Genomic DNA, 6,054 nt, shown 5'->3' with positions numbered 1-6,054 from the left:
GAATGGAAACTTGCGGTTAAAGTTCTGAGAAGAGCCTAGGATCAAAATTTTAGTGGTTAAAAAAAAGCATTAGATTTAATTTTTAAAATATAAATTAATTTTGACAAGTTTATATTTTAAAATTTAAATCTAATGTCCATTCTTTGTAACGTATCTACTTAGGCTTTAGCCCTAAGCCCGAGCTCAAAGGATGTGTACCCACAGAAGATAGAACAATCACTAGTTACACCCATTGCAACTTGTCCTCTATCTCAAGCTTCAGCTAAAATAAATTGTTCGAATCTTCAACCCTTTTGGATGAAGTAGGTGTTTTCCAAAATGTAGAGAGGAAAAAGCCATGAAAGTCTTCAACTTTAAAGCAGTTGCTGCATACAGGAGCTTCAGCAGCAAGAGGGTTTCAAAACCCTTAGCTTAGGCTTTAACAAACCCCAAAACCAAGAACACCCACGCCATAGTGGAGCAATGCAAAAACCCCATGTCCAAAATTGAATGGAGTTAGGAGCAAAATGATATGGTAATTCATGGAATTATGAAGAATTCGATGAATTAAAGAGAAATAAGGAATCCTGAGATGAAAAAAGGATTCCAAAATTCTATTATTCAAAAACTGGAGTACAAGGAATTGGGAATTATTACATAAGTGAATGAATGACAAAATCTTCTCTTATTTCCCCTATATATAGCTGCAGAGTACTAACAGAATTTACTCTCAATCAATTTCTCCTATTTATTCTCTATTTATTTGTCAATCCAATCCCTATTTTGTCTCCCTGAATCTCTATTTATTTTCTCATAATTGCTATTTATTCTCTCCTATCACAAAAGCATGTTCTGTCTTCCATATCCAAGGGAAAATTTGTGTTCATCATTGGCTCTGTTGGCACTGGGAAGACCCTTTTGCTTGAAGAGATCATCAAGTTCCTGAACAGACTGTACACCCCATCCGAGGTTTATGTCACAGCTTCCACTGGGGTTGCAACTTGTGCTATAAAGGGCCAAACTTTGCACTTTTTTGCTGGCATTGGCATTTTCACTGATGATGACCCTCAGAATTTGGTGGAGAGGGTTTTGTCCCACCAGGGTGCCTGCAGGGGGTGGAGAAAGGTTGAGGCTTTGGTCATAGATGAGATCAACATAGTGAGCACAAAACTGTTTGATAGTCTTGAATGTGTTGCAAGAGGGGTGACAGGTGTGGATGAAACCTAGGAAGGGATTCAGCTTATTATGAGTGGTGATTTCTTTCAACTGCAACTAGTGGTTAATAATAAGGATTATTGTTCTTCTCAAGGGGTGGTGTATGCATTTGAGGCTGAGTGTTGGAACATAAGCTTTGATTTACAGGTGGAGCTCACAAATGTGTTTAGACAATCAGATTATGGACTCACCACGTTGCTTGAGGGAATCAGGAGAGGGGAGAGTGATCCCCAAGATTTGGAGTTCCTAGAGTACTTATGCTTGGGGAGTAATGGATGTGTTAATGATCTATTGCCGGAAATATGATGTACCATGATTGTAGGAGTAATATTGTATTACGCATAAGTTTAGGAACGTAACTATAGGCACCAGATTTGTTTCTGATTTATTCCTGATCTTCCTTAATTCTCTACATTAACTCTATACAACTGTTAGGGTATTCTCGTGTATATATTCTTTTGCTCGGTTCCTTGGAATAACATGAAAAATAGTTTTTCATCTCTTCTTTTCTACATGGTATCAAGAGCAAGGTTGGCTCACTGACCTTTAGAAAAGCAAGGATTCAGATCTTGAGTTCCTGAGGCAAGACCACTATGTTAGGTAGAGAAGATGACAAAAGGAAGAGTGGTGAGGGGGCTGGAAAAGAAACAACAAGTGTATCCCCTTACTATATGCATCCATCAGACAATCCAGGGAAGTTGATCACACCTATACAGCTGAAAGGAGACAACTATGAAGAATGGGCAAGGGCAATACGAAATGCCTTGCGAGCAAAGAAGAAACTAGCATTTGTGGACGGGACTATAACCGAGACAAAGGATGACTCAACTGATATTGAAGATTGGTGGATGGTGAACTCCATGCTAGTGGTGTGGATCCTGAACACCATAGAGCCAAGTCTGCGCTCAACCATTACTTATATGGAGAGTGTCAGAAATTTGTGGGAGGATTTTCAACAAAGGTTCTCCATTGGAAATGGGGCACGTGTCTATCAGCTCAAGACAGATCTGGCTGGGTGCAAGCAAATGGGACAAACAGTTGTTGTATACTATGTAAAGGTGAAGGTGATGTGGGATGAACTGATAAGTTATGAACCAACTCCAACATGTAAGTGTGGTGGATGCAAATGTAACATTGCGAAAGAATTAGAAAAAAAGAGAGAGGAAGAGAAGGTCCACCAATTCTTGATGAGACTGGATGATGCAATATATGGGACCATATGTTCCAACATTTTGAGTATGGATCCTCTACCAAACTTGAGTCGAGCATATGCAATAATCATACAGGAAGAACGACACATAAATATAGCCAGAAGCAAGGAAGAACGAGGTGATGCAGTGGGCTTTGTCATGCAGGTGGGCACTGAAGTAAAAGCAGTTGTTGTTCGAACTAAAGAAAAGGGGACGACATGTAACCACTACGGGAAGACTGGACATGATGCCAAGGACTATTTTCAAGTCATTGGTTATCCGGATTGGTGGGAAGATAAGCCCCACTTAACAAGAAAAAGTGCAGGATGTGGATGGGGAAATTCATATGTTGGACGAGGAAGAGGTTAGAATGCTCAAGCAAATGCAGCATAGGCTAGAGGGATGGAAAGGCAACAGGTAGCAGCCATTGAAGACCCAGAACAAGGAGGAATACCAGGATTGAGTTGAGAACATTTGACAACATTGATCAATCTACTGAACACACACAAAGCAGGAGGAATTGAGAAATTATCTGGTAAGAATGGTGAATGGTTGATTGACTTGGGGGCTTCACACCACATGACAGGTGTGATTGAACTACTGAGTGAAGTGCGGAATATTATGCCGTGTCCAGTGGGACTTCCCGATGGAAAACAAACCAATGCTGTAAAGGAAGGAATACTGCATCTAGGAGAAAATATTTATCTGCGAAATGTGCTATATGTTCCTAATATGAATTGCACCCTCATATATGTTGCTAAACTTATGCGAGATTTGAGTTGCACTGTTACTTTTACTAATAAGCTATGTGTGATGCATGACCAAGCTTTGAGGACTCTGATTGGACTAGGTGAAGAGTGTGATGGGGTTTTTCTGTTTCAAACTACAATACCAGTACATGCAAATAAAGCAAAGACAATGAATGTTAGCAAGCTATGGCATGAGAGATTAGGACACCCATCCAAACGAATTCTTACCTACCTACCTGAGGCAAATGGTGGTGATCCAATTGATTTTTGTGATATTTGTTATAAAGCTAAGCAAACTCGTGATATGTTTCAAGAAAGTCAAAATAAAGCTTATAAAAGTTTTTCCTTGATACATTGTGACTTGTGGGGACCTTATAAGGTGCCTGCATCTTGTGGTGCAAGTTATTTTTTACAATTTTCAATGACTTTTCTTGTGTTGTGTGGGTTTACCTATTGCTTGAAAAGCGTGAAGTAGCACAAACCGTTAAAAAATTTCGTGCAATGATTGAGCGTCAATTTGAAAAACAAGTTAAAGTAATTCGAAGTGATAATGAGACCGAATTCACATGTTTAAGACCATACTTTGAACAACATGGTATATTACACCAAACGTCTTGTGTAAGAACACCTCAGTAGAATGGGAGAGTTGAGAGGAAGCATAGGCACATTTTAAATGTAGCTAGAGCATTAAGATTTCAAGCTAGCTTGCCTATATGATTTTTGGGTGAATGCATTTTGACTGCAGACTATCTTATAAACCGAACCCCTTCTTCTCTTCTTCAAGGAAAAAGTCCTCATGAGGTCTTGTTTGGGAGAGCACCTATATATAGCCAACTGAGAGTATTTGGGTGCCTCTGTTACGTGCACCAAAATGGAAAAGAAAGGGACAAGTTTTGTGAGAGAAGTAGAAAGTGTGTGTTATTGGGTTATCCATATGGAAAGAAAGGATGGCGAGTCTATGACCTCGAAAAAGAAGAATACTTGGTCTCTAGGGATGTGGCGTTTCATGAGAATGTTTTTCCATTTGCCATCGGATAGGATCCGACAAACAACAAGGAATCAGAATCACACTTAATAGATTGTGCATTCTTTGACGACCCCAATGAAAATCAAAGGGACAAAGGGAGTGAGGAGTGGATTACAAATATAACAGCGAGGGGGAGACTGGGCAGTTATGAGCATGAAAGAGAAGAACAAGGATGTGGAATTGAAGTGACCATAAGTGAGGAAAACAGTGATGGAAGTGGACAAGAAAAGGGTGTCGCTGAACAAGAGGAATGACTTGGTAGAGGACAACGCCAACATAAGCCCTCGGTGCTATTACAAGACTACGTGACTTACACTGCATGGTGTCCGAAAGGCTCCACTCACACTCAAACACCATCCGAGTCAAAGCCCTCAGGTAAAACTCCTTATCCCATAGCAAATTATGTAACATGTGCTAAGTTTTCTCCTCGATGTCGTTCATTCTTAATTGCAATAACAATGGGGCATGAACCCACAAGTTTTTCAGTTGCTGTGAAGGATAAAAGATGGAGAGAAGCAATGAAGAAGGAATTAGAAGCTCTTGAAAGCAATAGAACATGGACTTTGGAGACCTTGCCCCCTGGGAAAAAGGCAATCGGGTGCAAATGGGTGTATAAAATCAAATACATTCTGATGGATCTATAGAATGCTATAAAGCATGATTGGTGATCTTGGCAACCGACAAGTAGAAGGATTGGATTACAATGAGACCTTTTCTCTAGTCGCAAAGATGGCAACAATGCGAACTCTTCTGGCAGTAGCAGCAGCAAAACAATGGGAGTTACATCAAATGGATGTTCATAATGCATTCTTGCATGGCGACTTGGATGAAAAGGTGTTCATGCAACTTCCACCAAGGTTTTCAACAACAGATAAGTCTAAAGTATGCAAATTGAACAAATCCCTTTATAGGCTTCGTCAGGCCCCTCGGTGTTGGTTCTCTAAGCTTACGACAACATTGAAGAAATATGGATTTGTTTAGCCTCACTCTGACTACTCTTTGTTCACATATGCAGACAGTGGAATGCAGCTTAGTGTGCTAGTATATGTTGATGACTTGGTCATTGCTAGCAATGATTCTCGAGCTGTGACTCAGCTTAAGAAATATCTAAACATGTGTTTTTACATGAAGGATCTAGGAACTCTTAAATACTTCCTAGGTATTGAGGTTGCTCATGGGCCTGAAGGAATTTTTCTCTGTCAGTGAAAGTATGCACTAGACATTGTTACTGAAGTTGATTTGCTTGGGGCAAAGCCAGCAGTGTCTCTAATGGAACAGAATCATCGATTAATAGTGGCAAAATGAGCTCTTACGAAAGATCCCGAGCAATACCGGAGGCTGGTAGGACAACTTATCTATCTTACTATAATTAGGCCTAAGCTCAGCTACTATGTACATGTGCTTGCTCAATTTATGCAGCACCCACAAGAAGACCATTGGGAGGCAGCATTACGAGTCGTACATTATCTTAAAGGCAACCCTGGTCAAGGCATCCTTCTACGAGCTGATAGTGACCTACACTTAACAACATATTGCGACTTAGATTGGGCTAGTTGTCCTCTTACACGATGATCTTTCACCAGATATGTGGTGTTTTTAAATTCCTCTCCAATCTCATGGAAGACAAAGAAGCAACACATTGTGTCTCGATCCTCTGTAGAAGCAAAATACCGCTCTATGGTAGCCACTACTTGCAAATTGAACTGGCTGAAGGGTCTTCTTGAATCCTTAGGCGTGAATCATGTTGGACAAGTGGCCTCAGTTATCTTAAGAAGGGGGCATTTAATTAAGATACAAAAAATATTCCCAATTAAAATTTAACTCTTTTTGGATTAACACTACACCCTTGATATGAATTACTCAAAAGACAATTCAAAATAAACTTCTTTAAAGC

At 40.0% G+C, this 6,054-nt stretch overlaps 1 pseudogene; it reads left to right on the top strand.

Annotated features, from left to right (window-relative positions):
- The first annotated feature begins 1,787 nt into the window (after positions 1-1,787).
- Positions 1,788-5,732, top strand: LOC114396925 (annotated as a pseudogene).
- The last annotated feature ends 322 nt before the right edge of the window (positions 5,733-6,054 follow it).

The sequence above is a fragment of the Glycine soja genome, chromosome 18 (genome assembly GCF_004193775.1).
Source record: "Glycine soja cultivar W05 chromosome 18, ASM419377v2, whole genome shotgun sequence".
Lineage (NCBI taxonomy): Eukaryota > Viridiplantae > Streptophyta > Magnoliopsida > Fabales > Fabaceae > Glycine > Glycine soja.
This window is presented reverse-complemented; position numbering and strand designations above follow the sequence as displayed.